The following is a 17,061-nucleotide window of genomic DNA, read 5'->3' as shown; positions in this document are numbered from 1 at the left end:
AGGAATGAACTTCCTCCAGTGTGGAAATAAGTGGAAATAAGCACCCCGCCACTGGAGGTTGCATCGGTTAGCTATTGCTGTGTAATAAACCATCTCGAATGGCTTAAAACAGCCACAATGTATTATTTCTCATGAGTCTGTGGGTTGGCTGGGTGGTGCTGCTTGTCTGGGCCAGGCTGGGTTGGTCTTTCCTGGGCCTACTCCCTCCATGAGTCTATCCTCAGCCTGCAGCTTTGCTGAAGAATGGCCGGTCTAAGATGGCTTTGGTTGGGACAACTCAACTTTCTCTTCTCTATGGGGTCTCATATCCTCCAGCAGGCCAACGTGGGCTTATTGTTTTTTTTTCCTGGATCATTCATTTTAATTGTGATTTTAAATAAATTACAGTTTTTCTATTCATTAGTACAAACTGCTACAATGAACATTCTTACTCATGTCTTCTTATTCCCATTGAGAAGAGTTGTACCATGTGACACTGGAATCGTATAGGGTATACTTACATTGAATTGTACTTATGTTTCCAAAGTGTTTTCCAAAGTGTTTACATGGATATAATGTATGAGACAAAGACAGTCTTCCCAATTTGTTAAATGTGAAATGGTAGCTCATTGTTATCTTAGTCTGCATATTTCTGATTACTGAGGGTTGAGAAACTTTTAGTGTTTTTTAATTTATTTTCTTCTGTGCTTTTTAGTTTTATTTTTCAGTTACAGCTTCCTCTCAATATTGGTTTTGTGTTGGTTTCTGGGCTTATTCTTAAGGTGATCACAGAAAAACAATACAGAAGTAAAATTCACATGTGCCCTTTCACTTTTCCGCTTGCATCAGGTTTGCCAACATCTTATTGTCCAAAGCAAGCCCTATGGCTGGGGCCGGGGACAGAGTGGGGGGAAATCACAAAGGTGAAGTACAAAAAGGGCGTCGATACAGGGAGGACATTGATTTGGGCCACCAGTGCAATCGATCCCCTGGATGTGTTGAAAGAGAAGCTAAATGACCATGTATGAGATAAAAAAATTGCAGTGCAGATGAGAGCAGATGATCTTTACAAAGCGCTGTCCCTCTCTACAACTCTAGTTGGAAAGCAAACAGGGCACCAACATGAAAAGCATCACAGGTGAGAAGCACATCAGAGCCTGCATCCCACGATGATGCTGGAACATTTCCTTGTGTGTTCCCAGGATCAGGGAGCTGAAGGAATGTCCACTCAGAGAACTGGGCCTGGCTGGTCCCTAAGGAAGTGGCAGTCCAGACCCTGGCTGCTCACGCCTCTTTCCTTGGAAACAATTCTCTCCATTTCTCTGACAGTGTCAGCCTGTGAGAATATCCATGGGGCTCACAGCGTTGGCTTCATCGACACTCAAGCTGCTGGATCACCTTACAACTTGGAAATTAACTGAGAAAAAAGGCTGCCTGTGGGAACCACACTACTCCAGGCCCGAAACTCATTCCTAAATAAAGATATTAACTTCATGAAGACAGGGTAATGATTTTGGCCTTACTGAAGCTGACTTAAACCAAGAGAAATATTTAAATTCACTCACACACATATTCGCATAAAGGATTTAGAATCCAGATTTTAAAAGGCCAGGAATATGGAAAATATAAAATAAAACCAGCCATAACTGTAACTGCAGAGAAAGTTTGCATCTTGCTAACAAATGTTGGCTATAAAAATTCCAAGATCTTGTGGTCTGAAGGCAAGACTACTTCCAGAGCTTCATGTAGAATCACAGACACCCGCATAAGCACACACTCATAAAACATACACAGGCAGTCACAAGTTCACATATATGGTGACACCAGACAAAATACATGCACACGCAAATATCCACATGGGCACTCAAGCTTCCTTGCACAATGCTATATCCACTTCTGTGTTTTCACAAACACGCTCGTAAATAATCAGACCCACCTGCCCAGACATCACCAGGGTAAAAATATATGAATACAAAAAAACTATATCTGGAAACACGAATACCAGAGGCACAGTCCCAAGGATGAATACACAGAAAAGATCAAACACATCCCCTTTGCTAACATATCATGGGGTGAACACAAGAGACGCACACATACTGCAGGTGCTCACTTGTGTGCAAACACACATGCACACGCATGCCCACATACCTGGGCACTCTGCAAGCCTGTGACTGACCCCTGGTCCCTACCGGCCTTTCCAAGTTAATAGGGTGCTGCTCTCCGGTTTTCTGTCAGCTCTCCTTCCACTCCTAGGGCCTCTCGTCTCCAGTGCCTTTGCACATTCTGTTCCCCAGCTCATTGTACACTGACCTTTCTCATCCTTCAGGCTTTCAGTTCAATGTCACGTCCTCAGCAGGGCCTTCCCCACTGCTGCATCGTGTAGGCAGGCCCTTTGTGACGCCATCAGACACCTGGTTTGGGTCTTCATAGCACGTGGAGCAATTTTGGAGTTATATATATTTTGTATATAATATTACAAAATATTACATATATTATAATTATCTGGAACTATTTGTTATCTGTTTCTCCCACTGGACTACAAGAACCATGTCAGTTTCACTCATAATTCATATCCTGAGTCTAACACAGTGCCTGGCAGACAGTCGGCACTCATCAAGTTTAGCTGTTGAATATACAATTGCTTGGAAAGAAATGGATAAATATGTTTTTAAGTCAGCTACCATGGGGAAATTCTGGGAAACAGTGTAAGTTATTTCACCCTAAGAGCAAATGATCTGGGGGATTTATGAGGGGGAAGCCAAAACACCCTGGAATTATCTTCTGGTGGGTGGGCCCCATGTAGTACAGGCCTCCCCCTGCTAGGTGAGTGTCCTAGGAACCCATTTGTATCAGTGTACCAGCTGGCATTGTTGTGAGAAGCTGCATTCAACTTCAGTGAATTTTTTTGAAGACTTTGAGTGAGCTTGCCCATTTCATGCTGGGTGGTTTACGAGCACACTTGCCCACACTGCTCTGAGTGTTGCACAGTTTGACCTCCATGCCTCACTCTCCCTACTCACCTGATCTCACCCCAAGCAACTTGTCATTGTTGTTTCCTTGGATGAAAAAAATCCTCAAAGAAAAAAATTTGCTGATGTGGAAGAGGCAAAACAAAAAATGGCAGGAGCACTAAAAGGCATCTAGATCAGTAAGTCCAAAAGCTGTTTTGAGCAGTGGGGAAAAAAGTCTCGACAGGTGTATTGCATCGAATGGAGAGTACTTTGAAGGTGACTGAAATTTAAACATGTAAGAATAAATAGGCAATTTTTCATAAATAAATTCTGGGTTTTGTTGTCCCTCTTGCATATGCCAATGCCTGACAGTCCTTGATCAGGGGCCCTTCTTTCCTGGAACATTTAATCTACTGTGCCAAAAAAAAAGGCAGAGCAACTTTTCAGAGCTGTGGAGGGGAAGGACCTTAGGCACAGCGATGCAGGTGCCAGCAGTTTGGAGCCAGCCAGTGAGAGCCCACTGACAGGCTGAAGATGGGGCAGCGCACCAAAAGCTCTGCTACCAGCCTCCAAGGTGGATGATCTTAACTAGTGAGAGCCAACGTGCAGGTCTATGGGGAAGGGGACCCTGTTGGTGACTATGGATGGAAGTGGGAACCCAGCAAAAGCAATTAATTCTTGAGCTGGCCATACTGCCCAACATAAACAGACCTAGGATGCCCAAGGTCATGGCAGTGACCAGGCCAAATAGATGAGGCCACTATGGCTGGTCTTTTTTGGCTAGCGATGGCTCACAGCAAATCAATTTCAAAAGCGGGGAGATGAGTGCTACCAGAGATATGACACCTCACACTTGGAAAGTCCCAGACCCTTTTGAATACAAAACTCTCCAGCTGCAGGATGGGAAATCCTGTGGTTGGGACGACTCTCAGCCTTGGAAATACATGTGCAAATCAAGAGTCACTCAGGGATGGAAAATGTAACAGATTCAGCTGGTCTCCTTGAGACACATGATGTGCTTCACAGTAAACAGAGAGCAGGCAGCTGTATCTGCTGCCTCTTTGTTCCTGAGGCCATTTCCACTGCACCCACCCTGTCCCCAAGCCTGGTGTGATGCCAAGTCTAAAGTCAGTTTTTCTAACAGATATACAAATCAGGTCACGATCATTTTACTGCGGGTGTCAGTCATCACCAGATGACTATGTCACCTACTCAGATGGTCCTGGGTATATAAGCTCAACTATTCAAATGCCAAATTCCCAATGAGATCATGTGTGGGGAGGGTGGTTCACTTAAGAAAGGCTGCCCTGCCTATTTGGACTTGTTGTGTGCAAGAACAAGGCATTGACGTACTATAATTGAATTCCTTTGTAAAAGCTCCCTTAATTAACTTATGAAATCTAGCTCTGGGGCAAGGAGAGTCTTTTGGGAGAACCTGTGAACAATAAAATTTGGCCTCATGGATGAGTATCTGGGCACTATGATCCAGCTTCTACCACCAGAAACACCTTGATATCCCTGTGAAACTCTCACCAATAGGTGCTCAAAGTCAGTGGTTCCCCAAGAGAGTGTTTAGACTGACAACATTCGAATCAGCATCACCAATGCAAAACTGGGGGGACCACCCCATATCTACTACCTTAGTCAGTTCTGGCTGTTGTAACAGAATACTGTAGAGTGGCTAGCTCAAAGAACAGAAATTTAGTCCTTACAGTTTTGGAGGCTTGGAAGTCCAAGATGAAGGCATCCACAGATCTGGTGTCTGGTGAGAGCTCCCCTGGTTTATCAATGGCCTTCTTCTCCTTGTGTCCTGACATGGTGAAGAGCAGAGAGAGAGAAGGGAGAGAAAGCTCTCTTGTGTCTTATTCTAAGAGCATTAATCCCATTCACGAGGGTTCTACTCTCGTGACCTAATTGCCACCCAAAGGTCCCATTTCCAAACGTCATCACATTGGGATCTCAGCAAACGAATTGTTGAAGGACACAGACATTCAGTCCATAACACCTACTGAATCAGAAACTTTGGGAGTGGGGCCTGCACACCTGTGTCAGAACAAACCCTCCAGGGGATCGTCTTGCACATTTGAGTTGTAGAAACACTGCTCTAGACTGGCAGGCAGAATTCTCCTCCCGCCTCCTCATTTCTCTGTCGCACTCCCAAACCGTGCTGTTGCCTCGGGAGAACCAGGCAATCAGGACTTGTCAAACTTCCAAGGATGTTGCATTCAAAATTTTATGAGTCAGATGGGTTTTATTATAATGGAAAAAGTGTTGGCAAAGAGTCTGGGGATAGGAGCTCCCCCTTCCCAGACACACTGTTGAATGTTCCCTGGGCTGCATTTACCAGGCAAAGATCTCGATCTTTTAAGTCAAAGGACTTCCCTCCTCTCGACAGTCTGAAGTTCTTAACTTAGAGATAACTTTAAATACACATTTTAAATACACATTTGACACAGAACAACAAGCATATACAAATGTGCTAGTTATAATAACTTTTCATAAACCCATGTAATCACTATGTAGATTAAAAAAAAACCAAAACATAGCTTCTATAGTAATTAACTACCATTTTTATATCTTCCAGGTCAATGAGTTTGCCCTGTTTTAATACTTTATATAAAAGAAAGCACTCAGTATGTATCCCTTTGTGTCTACCTTCTCTCACACAGCTTTGTAACTGAGAAATTCATTGAAAATAGCAGGAGTATGAGGTTTTTAAATACGTCACATCTTTGTCAGCACTTGGTATTGTCTATGTTTTTCATTTTAGCCATTCTTCGGGGTGTCTGTAGATATCTTATGGCAATTTTAATTTGCATTTCATTAATGCATAGTGAGGTTAAATATCTTTTAATATGCTTACTGGCTACTTAGACATCCTCACCTTGTGAAAGATTTGATCAGTTTAATGCTGAGTTCTTATTGAGTCATCTGGTGGTGGTGGTTTTTTTTTTCTCTCTCACTGAGTTGTAGAATGCTTTCTATACTCTGGCTAAGAGTCCCTGTAGAATATGTGTATTTTAAATACTTTCCACCTTGCTGCTTGCATTTTCACACTCTTGATGAGAGTGAAACACAAGTTCTTAAGTTTAATGAAGATCAGTTTAACAATCTTTCCTATTACAGGTCCTGTTGTGTCTTCCTTAGGAAATATTGGCTTGCCCTGAGGTCATAAAAACATTCTCGAGTTCATCTTTACAAAGTTTCATTGTTTTTACCTTTTACTTGTAGAACTATAGCACATCTGGAACCGATTTGTGCGTAGTATGTGTGATACAACTCCAGATCCATTTTTTCCATGTAAATATCCAGTTGGCCCACTCTGATCTATTAAAGGGGCATCCTTTCTGCCCTGCAACACAGTGTCAGGACTGTCATCAATCAAGTGGACATAGACGTTTGGATCTATTTCTGAATATCTATTTGTTCCATACCCATTTTGTCATGTGCCAATACCACACTGTCTCAGTTACCATAGCTTTAAAATAAATCTCGATATAGAGGGTATAAGTTTTCCAGGCTTGCTCCTTTCTAAAATTATCTTGGCAATTCTGGGCCTTTTATATTCCCAAATAAATAATACAATCAGTCATTTCTGCATGCATACCTGCACACACACACCCTGTAGATGTGCAAGCAAAACCTGGTGTTGCTAATGGGGTTGAACTAAACTCATGGGCATTAGTTAGACTTCCGCCAAGATGGAGGCATAGGTGGAGACGCGGTGCCTTCTCACACAACCAAGTTTAGAGACAACTAAATATTAGCAACAGAAAACATAGCCAAAACACAGAAAATTGAACTTTTCGGAAGTCTGTTAACAACAAATTCTTCAGCCTGACCGGTAAAAGGCGAAACCAGCAGCTGGTGGAGCGGGGTTGCACAGGAAAACTCGGTCAGACGGACTCAGGTGCGCGGAATCCAAGTGCAGGGTTGGACTTAGTGAGAGGCGGAGCAAACAACTGAGCGAGCAACCGTGGGGAAACAGCGAGGGAGCAGGGCTGCGGGTTGACTGTGGTCACGCATTTGTGCACGGATAGACGGGCGAGGGAGTGGGCGATTGGACCGGGACCCAGCGGGTCCCTGCGACAAGCGGCAGCGGAGGGCGACGCCATTTCCCCGCTCTGACCCCACCTCCACATACAGCGTCATAACCCAGCGGCTTGAAACATCACAGGGGACCGCCATTTCCCCGCTCTGACCACGCCCCCACATACAGTGTCACAACCCAGCGACTTGGAAGTCCAGGGCTCCGCTCCTCACACTTAAAGGGCACGAACAGACCAAAAATGGCTCAAGAAGATCTCAAAGCCCCAGAGCCTGTAAATCTAAGCGATGAAGAAATAGCAAAACTCTCAGACGCACAGTTTAAAACACTGGTCATCAAGATCCTCACAGAACTGGTTGATTATACCCACAAATTAGACAAACATATGAAGGCAAAACTAATTGAAATGAATGGAATTGCACAGGACACCAATAGCAATGAAAAGGAAACTGGGACTCAAATCAATGGAGTGGACCAGAAGAAAGCAAATAATGGCCAAACAGAAAAGAGTCAAGAAGCAAGAATTCAAAGAAATGAGGAGAGTCTTAGGAACCTCCAGGACATCTTTAAATGCTCCAACATCTGAATTATAGGGGTACCAGAAGGGGGAAAGGAACAGCCACCAGTGGAAAACTTATTTGAACAAATAATAAAGGAGAATTTCCCCAATCTGGCAAAGGAAATAGACTTCCAGGAAATCCAGGAAGCTCAGAGAGTCCCAAAGAAGGTGGACCCAAGAAGAAATACACCAAGGCACATCATAATTACATTAGCCAAGATTAAAATGAAGGAGAGAATCCTAGAAGCAGCAAGAGATAAGGGGACAGTCACCTACAAAGGAGTTCCCATCAGACTGTCAGCAGATTTCTCAAAAGAGACCTTACAGGCAAGAAGGGGCTGGAAAGAGGTCTTCCAAGTAATGAAAACCAAAGACCTACAACCAAGATTGCTCTGTCCAGCAAAACTTTCATTTAGAATGGAAGGACTGATAAAGTGCTTCTCAGATAAGATCAAATTCAAGGAGTTCATCATCACCAAGCCCTTATATGAAATGTTAAAGGGACTTATCTAAGAAAAAGAAGTTAAAGAAACATGAACAGTGAAAGGTCAGCAAACTCACAGTTATTAACCACCACACCTAAAACAAAAGCAAACTAAAAGGACAGCTACATCAGGAGTGGAAACATAGAAATGAAGATCTCAAAGAGGGTTAGCAACAGGGGAGTGGGAGGAGGAGAAGGGGGGAGAAGGTACAGAAAATAAGTAGCATAGACGGTAGATAGAAAATAGATGGGGGGCAAGAATAGTATGGGAAATATAGAATCTAAAGAACTTGAGACACATGGTCATAAACTAAAGGGGGGGTAATGGGGATGGGGAGGTAGGGTGGAGGGGAATGAAGGGGGGGAATAGAACAACTGTAATGGCATAATCAATAAAAAATAAATAAATTAAAATATAAAAAATAAAAATAAAAATAAATAAACTCATGGGTAATTTGAAAAGAATTGAATCTTCCTATGTATACACATGTTATACCCCTCAATTTATTTGCTTCTTTTTACATTCTTCTCAAGTTGTTTTACAGTTTGCTGTGCACAGATCTTGAACAACTTTTTATTCTTTTTCAGATATTTGACTCTTTTGATATCAGTGTAAACTATAGCACTTTATTTCTTTTTATTTTCTTTTTGTTTGCTCATAGTAATAGAAATATAAATATTTTTTAACATTTACTTTTAATTCAGTGATCATGCAAAATTCACTTGTTTTAGTATATCTGTACATTGTTTTGAATTTTCTACATATGCATTCACATCATCAACAAATTAATGATAGTTTTCTTTCTTTCTACCCAATCTTTATGTCTTTTATCTCTTTTATTTGACTTATTGCATTGGAGAGAACCTCCAATACAATCTCAACTAGAAATGGAGGAGTGGCCATCCTCAGATCATTCCAAAAACTCAGGGAGAAAATTGTCAACATGTTGCCATTAAATATTATGTGATGTTTGCTGTTGGATTTTTGTATTATTGTTTATCAGATTTTGTAAATTCCCTTTTGTCTTACATTGCTGAGAGGTTTTTTTAAAGATTTTATTTCTTTTAGAGAGATGGGGAAGGGAGGGAGAAAGAGAAGGAGGGAAACTCAATGTGTGGTTGCCTCTAGCTCACCCACACTGGGGGATATGGCCTGCAACCCACGCATGTGCCCTGACTGGGAATCAAACCAGTGATGCTTTGGTTCACAGGCCCACACTCAATCCACTGAGCTATGCCAGCCAGGGCCACATTGCTGAGAGTTTTTATAAGGATTAGGAGTTGACCTTTTCAGTTGCTTTCACTGCATCTTCAGATGATTAAATATATTTTCTCTTTTATGCCATTAACATGATACGTAATGTCACTTTTTCAAAATATTAAACCAACCTTGCATTCCTGGAATAAATACAACTTTATCTAGGTGCATCATTCTCTTTCAATACGACTTGGTTTGATTTGCTCATATTCTTTTTAGAATTTTTTACCTGTATGAAAAATTGGCCCAACATTTCCCTTTTATGTACTGTTCTTATCAGAGTTACCCATCCCATGGTGTCCTTACTCTTCTATTTCTATTTTTGGAAGTATTTGTATAATATTGGTATTATTTCTCCCGTAAATATTTTTTTAAATTTATGGGTAAACTAATCATCACTTGAAGATTTTGTGTGTGTGTGTGTGTGTATGTGTGTATATTGGAAGATTATAAATTTGCAGTTTCAATATCTTTAGCAACATGTAACTATACGGATAGGCCCTTTCTTACTAAGTCAATTTGATAAATTATGCTTTTCTTGGAATTTTCATAATTCTATTTTTAATAGTATTTTAAAATACATTTTACTTCTTAAAATAAATTCTACTTTTTTTAAATACTTCTACTTTTTAAAATGTACTAGCAGAAAGTTATCATTGTATTCTCTATATTTGTATGCTGTATAACAGTATCTCTTTCCTATTATAGAATTGTAATTCATACCTTCTCTAGTTCATGTCTGAGAGATTTGTCTATTTTATTTGTCTTTCAAAGAGTAGACTTTTTAAAATTTTGTCTACTGTATAGATGTTATTTTCTCTATTGAATATTCTTTTGGTTTAATTTGGGTTTTTCCTAACTTATTGAGATAAACACTAGAATCATGAATTTCTAGCTTTTCTTCTTTTCTCATCTATGGGTAAAAGACTATAAATTTTCTGCTACAACAATTTTAGCTAAATGCCAAATGTTTTTATGTCTTATTTTCATTATCATTCATTCCAAAGTAACATCTAATTTTCACTATAAATTATTCCTTGACTCAGATTATTTAGAAATCAGTTGTTTAATTTTCAAATATTTGAGCATTTTTAATTTTCTTTCTGATGCTTATTTCTGGTTCAATTCCACTCTGGTGAGAGGACTTGCACCTCAAATTTGATGAAACATGATTTCTGTCTGAAAATGTAATCAATTTTACTTAATAGTCCTTAATAGTCCAAGTGTGATGTTAGAAAGTATTCTGTTCATTTTTAATTAGTATTCAATTAAGTCAGCTAAGTTTCATCACTTAAGTAAATTAGGCTAATTTATGTAAATTGGGTCAAGTCTATTAACCAAATTTTCTTTGTCCTTACTGATTTCTTTTATGTTTGTTCTCTCACCTCTGAGAAAATTACACTCAAGTTATCCACTGTGATTGTGGATTCATCCATTTGAAATGTTTTGAAACTATGTTAATTCGTTAAGTATAAATTTAGAGTTGTTATACTTGGTAAATTGACCCTTTCATCATTAGAAACTATCTTTATCTCTAATAGTGCTTTCCTTAAAGTATGCTTTGCCCCCTATAAGGACAACGATTTCTGCTATCTTTTGATTAGTAATTGTACCTTTTTGCTTTCAAATTGCATGTGCTTTTATATTTAAGGTAAGTATTATATAAGCAGTATATGTTTTATGAAAAATGAATTTACTTCTACATGTAGAATTTACCACATACATTTAATAATAATAATACTGGTAAATGTTGGCTTAAATCCAACATTTTATGATTTGTCATCCATTTTCACATTTGTCCCATGTTCATTTATTTTTCCTTCCTTGCCTTCTTCAGGGTTAATCAACCATGTTTCTATGATTTCATTTTTTTCCTTGATGACATTTTTAGCTACACATTCCTTCCCTCTCCTTTTACAAGTTACCCTAGAGATTACACACCCTTGAATTATTAGTTTTTCAGAAGTTCGTACTTGTACCACTTCCCAGGAAGCAGGAGACTCCGAGGGAACTTCAGTATTATGTGTATCCCTGGTCTCCTTTTGTTTTAATATTGTACTAACACAACATCATTACCATTTCCAGTGCAGTCAACGTGAATTGAGATGTGCCCTCATATTTACCCATCCTGCAGCTCTGATTCTTTCATAAGTTTCATCAGTGATTAACTCCCTTCTGCCTGAAGAATACCCTTTATCATTTTTCCATTAGTACAAGTCCACCAGTACCAATTGTCTCAGGTTTTATTTATGTGACAATGTATTTATTTCACTTTAACTCTTAAAGGATATTTTTCTGGGTGTAGAAATCTAGGTTGGTAGTTATTTTCTCAATGTTTTAGATCCTTGTTGCATTGCATTCTGACTTGCATAATTTCTGTTGACTAGTCTGGTATAAATATTTTTACACCTTTTAAGGTAATATGCCTTTTTTTGGTTGTGTATAAGATTATTTTATCTTTAATTTTTATTTTCACCAGTTTTACTGTGATGAACCAAGTGTGGTTTTTCTCTGAGTTCATCTTCTTGGTCAATTACGGATGGTGTCTTGCATCATATTTGGAAAGTGTTTGACTATTAATCTCTTCAAATGTTGCTTCTGCTTTTTTTTCTTTCCTCTCATCTTCTGGAATTCCAATTAGACATATGCATTCACCACGTCTCATATAATAACTCTCACACTTCTTTATATTTTCCATCTTTGCTAAATTACTTAACAATTCCAAGATTCATTTTCAGCACTTGGAAAGAAGGATATTAATAGCCTCACAGCACTGTGCGTGTTTTCTTCAATAAAGCTGATGTGAAGTGTTCATCAGTGCTTGTTAGCCACCAGCCGCTCAGTAAATAGTAAGTCTCCTTACCTTTTAGTACTAACATCTTATTGCTTAATAATGCTGATGGTAATGGCAGTTACACTCGAGCAAGTTTTTACTATGAGAGAGGCAGGGTTTTAAGTCTTTGACATATATTATCTCAGTGTTCTCTACAGAAACCCTTGCATTATTATATTTATGCTAGAGATGAGGAAACTGAGGCACAGAGAAATAAAAGAACTTGCTTAGAGAGGTGCCTCTGGCTCAGGGTCTGTCATGAGGTTGCAATCACAATGTCACCCCCAACTCCATCACCTAAAGGATGAATTTGAATTGATCCTAAAAATACTCAGTTGAACCACATGAAACTGAAAAATTCTGGCCTGCAAAAATGTCACTTTCATATGGTTCAACCTAATAATTTATGCTTCCCAGACTTCATGACTGAGATGATACAGGAAAATCCAACAGAGAGGATTTCAATCTTATTAAAGCAAAAGATTTTTTTTATTGCTATTCACCTCCTTGATGTGGTAAGAACTATGGGGGCAAGGCCAGAACTCAAGAAGGCAACATCTGGATGGCGCAGGAGGGATCAATTTTTCTGTGGTCTTGTGATAAATTAGCAAATGGGACCTCCAGAGTCAGGGACCAAAAAAGACTCCTCTTCCTCAGTCACCCCCACCACTCTGTCTGCTCTCCCCTTCTCCTCTCCTCAACATCCTGTCCCAATTCACCTCTTCAGAGTCTGGTCTGTGTCCTCTAGGGACCTGGAGGAGTCACGTTGCGTTGTCTGGAATTCCCCAGAATTTTTTCTGGTTTTCATAATATCTTCATCTTATAACCAGCACCGTGGCTATTTTGGGACTCATGAGAGAGTGATTGCAGAGCAGAGCCTTTAATTGGAGAGAACTGACCCTCATGAGGACAGTCCAACTCAAAGTTGAAGCCCTCATAGAAATGGGAATAACCTAAATGTCCACCAATGGGGGAGGAGTTAACTAAACTAAGCTACATTCCACAGTGTAACATTATGCAGCATTTAAAAGAGGTGAATGCGGCCATGTGTATTTGCAAGGAAGAAACTCCAAAACATCTTGCAAAGGGAAAAAAAAGTACATTTCAGGTCAACATGTAGTGGAATGTGTGTGTGTTGTAAATGTATAGAAAGTGTCTGGAATGGAAAACCACTAAAATAAGGACTGGACATTTCTGGGTAAGGAAGGAATGGAAGAGAAGAGTCTGGGGAGGACTTTGTTAGTACAGTTAGTAACTGTAACATTTGTTTTTTTAATGAGAATATATTCAAGTTTTCTTGTCTAATTAAAAATAAGCAATTTTAAAAATCGTAACACGTTTCTTGCAACAGACTTCTACCTAAAATTGAGAACTATCCCCACTTGGTTCCACCAGAAGCAGACTGGTGAGGATTCAAGTGCAGCTGTGTCATGTAGGAGGTCGTCCCAGGAAATGCCAGTAAAAGAGTTGGAGGAGGAGAGAGAGAACGGAAAGTGGTTGGTAAGCAAGTCATTGTGCAGGCAATTGGATGTCATCTGCTGCGAAACACATCCCCACCGCGTCACCTCACCCGAGGGGCAGGGAACAGGAGTATTGATACACCAAACTCCATCACTCATTGTTGAAGCCTGCTCCTGAGGAGCATTCATTCCCTGGCACGTCTGGCCTGCCACACAGCTGGGCCAAGTGGTCCCTGATAGCCAGAGAAACTGTTAAGGAAAGAAATGAAATGGCTGGCATTTGGAAGCTGGGCGACCACGCCCTTGAGTGGTAAGGACAAGGAGATTTGAATAAGACACAACAAAAGTGGTACAAGCCGTAGCCACATCCCACTGTAACTCAGCTCTGTTCCGGCAGCCTCCAGGGTTCTCCGGCTAACTGAGCGGGCTGTCACCTTTCAGGGACAATGGCACCTCTGAGGGCGGTTTTCCAACCCTTTCCATGGGTAGAACTCCACAAGAATGTTCTCTCTCTGAAAACCCCGCCAGCCAGCCAACCTCTCTGACTTTCATCTGAAGCCTGCATCTCAGCTTCTGTTACAGGAAATGAGAAAAGACAGGAACACAACAACCCTTTGTTCTTCAGGCATTGGATACAGATGAATTTGATAACAAAATAAATCCTAAGTGTGACTTGCTATAGGATCCAGCCATCCAAGTGACAGAGAAGGTGGTTAAAAACTTACATTCAAACCAAACTTCTCCTAGTCGTATAACAGGGACAGGTCTTTCTAAGCCTCATCTGTGAAACGCATGAAATGGGAACATTTACCTCCTAGGCTCGTGTGACATGCACATACATTCTTAGAAGGGACACATAAAGCACTGAGCACAGTCCTCGGCACATCGTGAATATCCAGCCAGTATCAGCTGGCCCAGAAACTGAATTCTCCAAACTGGATTTCACACCTGCTGTCTTCTGAACTTTGCTCTTGGAGCTGTGGGAAAGAAACACAGAGAAAAACCTCAGCTCTGTTCAAGCAGCAGGAACATGTCCTCATGAATCACGCGGTTCTGAGTCTTCAGACAGGAAATCAGGTCCCCGGAGGCTTGGAGCGGCTGCAGCCAGGAATGCAGAGGGGACGCCTGAAGGAGAACCGGCTTGGGGGAGCAGACAGTCTGTGACCCTGTAACCTTGGGCAGCAGGAAAGTGCCCCCCCAGGCCCCTCGCATGCCCAGCCCAACTAATCTGAGTGCAGCAAACCTGCCCCTATTGACTGGCTTTGCTCTGATTTAAATTTCAAACAGCCCACAGTTTTATTCTCTCCTCACCAGCCCTGAAAGCTAACCATTATGGATTTTACAGGCCTCAGAGCCCTGGGCTCACACACTCGATTTGCACAATCTTTGCATAAGGAAAGAGGCAGTCGATGCAAACTGAATTAATTGTAATTGACCATAATATGCTTACAGAAATGCCAAGGAGTTTTCATTAGTAGATAAGCCCCAAAGTATCGCTGATGATTTACATGTGCAGGAACACACTGCCTGGCCACAGTTAATTACCAGACCTGCCACGGAAGGTGCTTCATCAAACCTAGCTAAGGCCTCCCAAGGGCTAGCGACACCTCCAGGGACCAACACATCTCGACTCACTTCCTGTGAAGGGCTTTGAAGTCACTGCTTGGGAGCAGGCAGGGCTAAGTGTCCCCTGCCAGGCGCAGGCTGGGCCCTGCTTGCTGGCCCAGCCTCTGTGTCCTTCCACCCACTCCTTTGGAGCTGCTAGTGCCTCCCACCCATCCCCTGCCCCAGCTCTTCTCCACCAGTCATTATCTTGCTAAGGTTGGCATTGAACTTGCATCCCGGTTCACATAACAGGTCTTCATTCAAAAATGTTTTTTTTCAACAAATACTATCTAAGTGGCTCCTCTGGGATAGCCTTTATACTAAGTTTGGGTCCACAGTTGTGGACCTACCACAGAGAACTTAAAATTCTGCAACAGAGTAAAAGATTAAGTAACGAAGCAGGTGAGTGTCAACATGAGATAATGAAATGAGAAGAAAGAAGAGGGCAATAGGAAGGGAACTGAGGCTTCTTATCAGAGAATATGGAGGGAGAAGATTTTTAGAGGAGGTGAAATCTGAGCTGGGACCTGAGGCATGACAAGGCCCCGTCCAGATGAGGCGTTAAGCAAGATTGTTCCAGGTAAAAGAATTACACACACAAAGGCCCCAAAGCAGGATGCAGCCGGCACGTTTTGGAAGCTTATGAGGCACATTTTGGGAAAACATCCCAAGTGGGGTAGGTTAGATAATTTCACAACTAAGTTAAATGGTTAAATTTTCAGGAATTTTGCAAACTATATTTTAAACATGGCAATCATGAAACACTAAATTATATAAACTTCCAATCAAATAAACTATATTCACGAAAGATAAGACTTAAAAGTCCTCACTTTCTAATTATTCTTTTGTGTATTATTGTTGTCTGTTGTCTATGTTTTCAGGTAATTTACATTTATCTTATCTGTATGATGGAATACTGTGTAACAGTGTGCTATTGTCCACCTCTCCCCAGCTTCTTGTTCAATGATGTCAAATTAGCAGCTTGAAATTTACCACGGTGAAAGTGTTTGTACCGTGAACATGCTAAACACTACAAATCAGAGCTTGGGTATTTGAAAAGCCCATGTTAAGTATTTACCAGCCAGCCCACCACCAAACAGGGCAAGTATCTTTCCCACCATGTCTTGCAGCCTTATTACTCACAAAGTTCCTGCTAACAATCAGTGATCCTCCAGCTCCCATCACGTGTGAAGATTCAAGGTGCTCTCTCCGGGGATGCGGATGGGCCCCTCACCTGGCTTTTCCTCACTTTCATGGGAAAGGAGCAAGGTGAGCCTTGGGTAAACGCCCAGCCACGCCTGCTTTTGAAAGGCCCTCTCTCCCGCTCTCTCCAAACTGGATCTTGAATTCAGAGATGTTCGGGTCTTTTCCAGCTTTCTGATGAGGAGGACAGAGACCATCTTCAAAGCAATCTGTACATTCAAGGTTATTTCCATCTAAATCCAGACGGAATTTTCCCCACCAAATGAAACGTAAGCAGCCATAAGAATGATGACTAGGAGACTCTGTGATGATTTGAAGATGGATCTGTAATCAATTGTGTAGGGAGGGAAAAGGCAGATCAAAAATACAATCTATTAATTAAAAATATATAGGCATACCTATATGCAGCATATATAGTATCTATGTATAGTATATATAAATCAATGCTGTATGTGTTATGCATGTTAAATTTTATGTGCATATATAGTGCATTGGAAACATAAGACTGCTAGTAGTTAGATCTCTAAGTAGCAGCACTATCATTCATTTTTTGAAAAATCTTTTCTTTATTTTTTCAGCTAAAGGGGTTACCTCCCTGGATTGTGCGTTGCCAGAAAGTGGGAATGTATCAGACGGCTCTGAGTCGGCACCTCATTTTCATTCCTTCTGAGCAGTGTGATC

At 40.9% G+C, this 17,061-nt stretch overlaps 1 long non-coding RNA gene across 1 annotated transcript; it reads right to left on the bottom strand.

Annotated features, from left to right (window-relative positions):
• Positions 1–4,655: 4,655 nt before the first annotated feature.
• Positions 4,656–14,501, bottom strand: LOC119063241 (uncharacterized). Its single transcript, XR_005085119.1, has 3 exons — positions 14,384–14,501; positions 6,149–6,282; positions 4,656–4,740 (listed from the first exon to the last, which is right to left on the bottom strand). It is a non-coding gene; the product is annotated as an uncharacterized LOC119063241 (long non-coding RNA).
• Between the last annotated feature and the right edge of the window lie 2,560 nt (positions 14,502–17,061).

This window comes from Artibeus jamaicensis, unplaced genomic scaffold (assembly GCF_021234435.1).
Source record: "Artibeus jamaicensis isolate MK-2021 breed Jamaican fruit bat unplaced genomic scaffold, CSHL_Jam_final contig_685, whole genome shotgun sequence".
Taxonomy (NCBI): Eukaryota; Metazoa; Chordata; class Mammalia; order Chiroptera; family Phyllostomidae; genus Artibeus; species Artibeus jamaicensis.
This window is presented reverse-complemented; position numbering and strand designations above follow the sequence as displayed.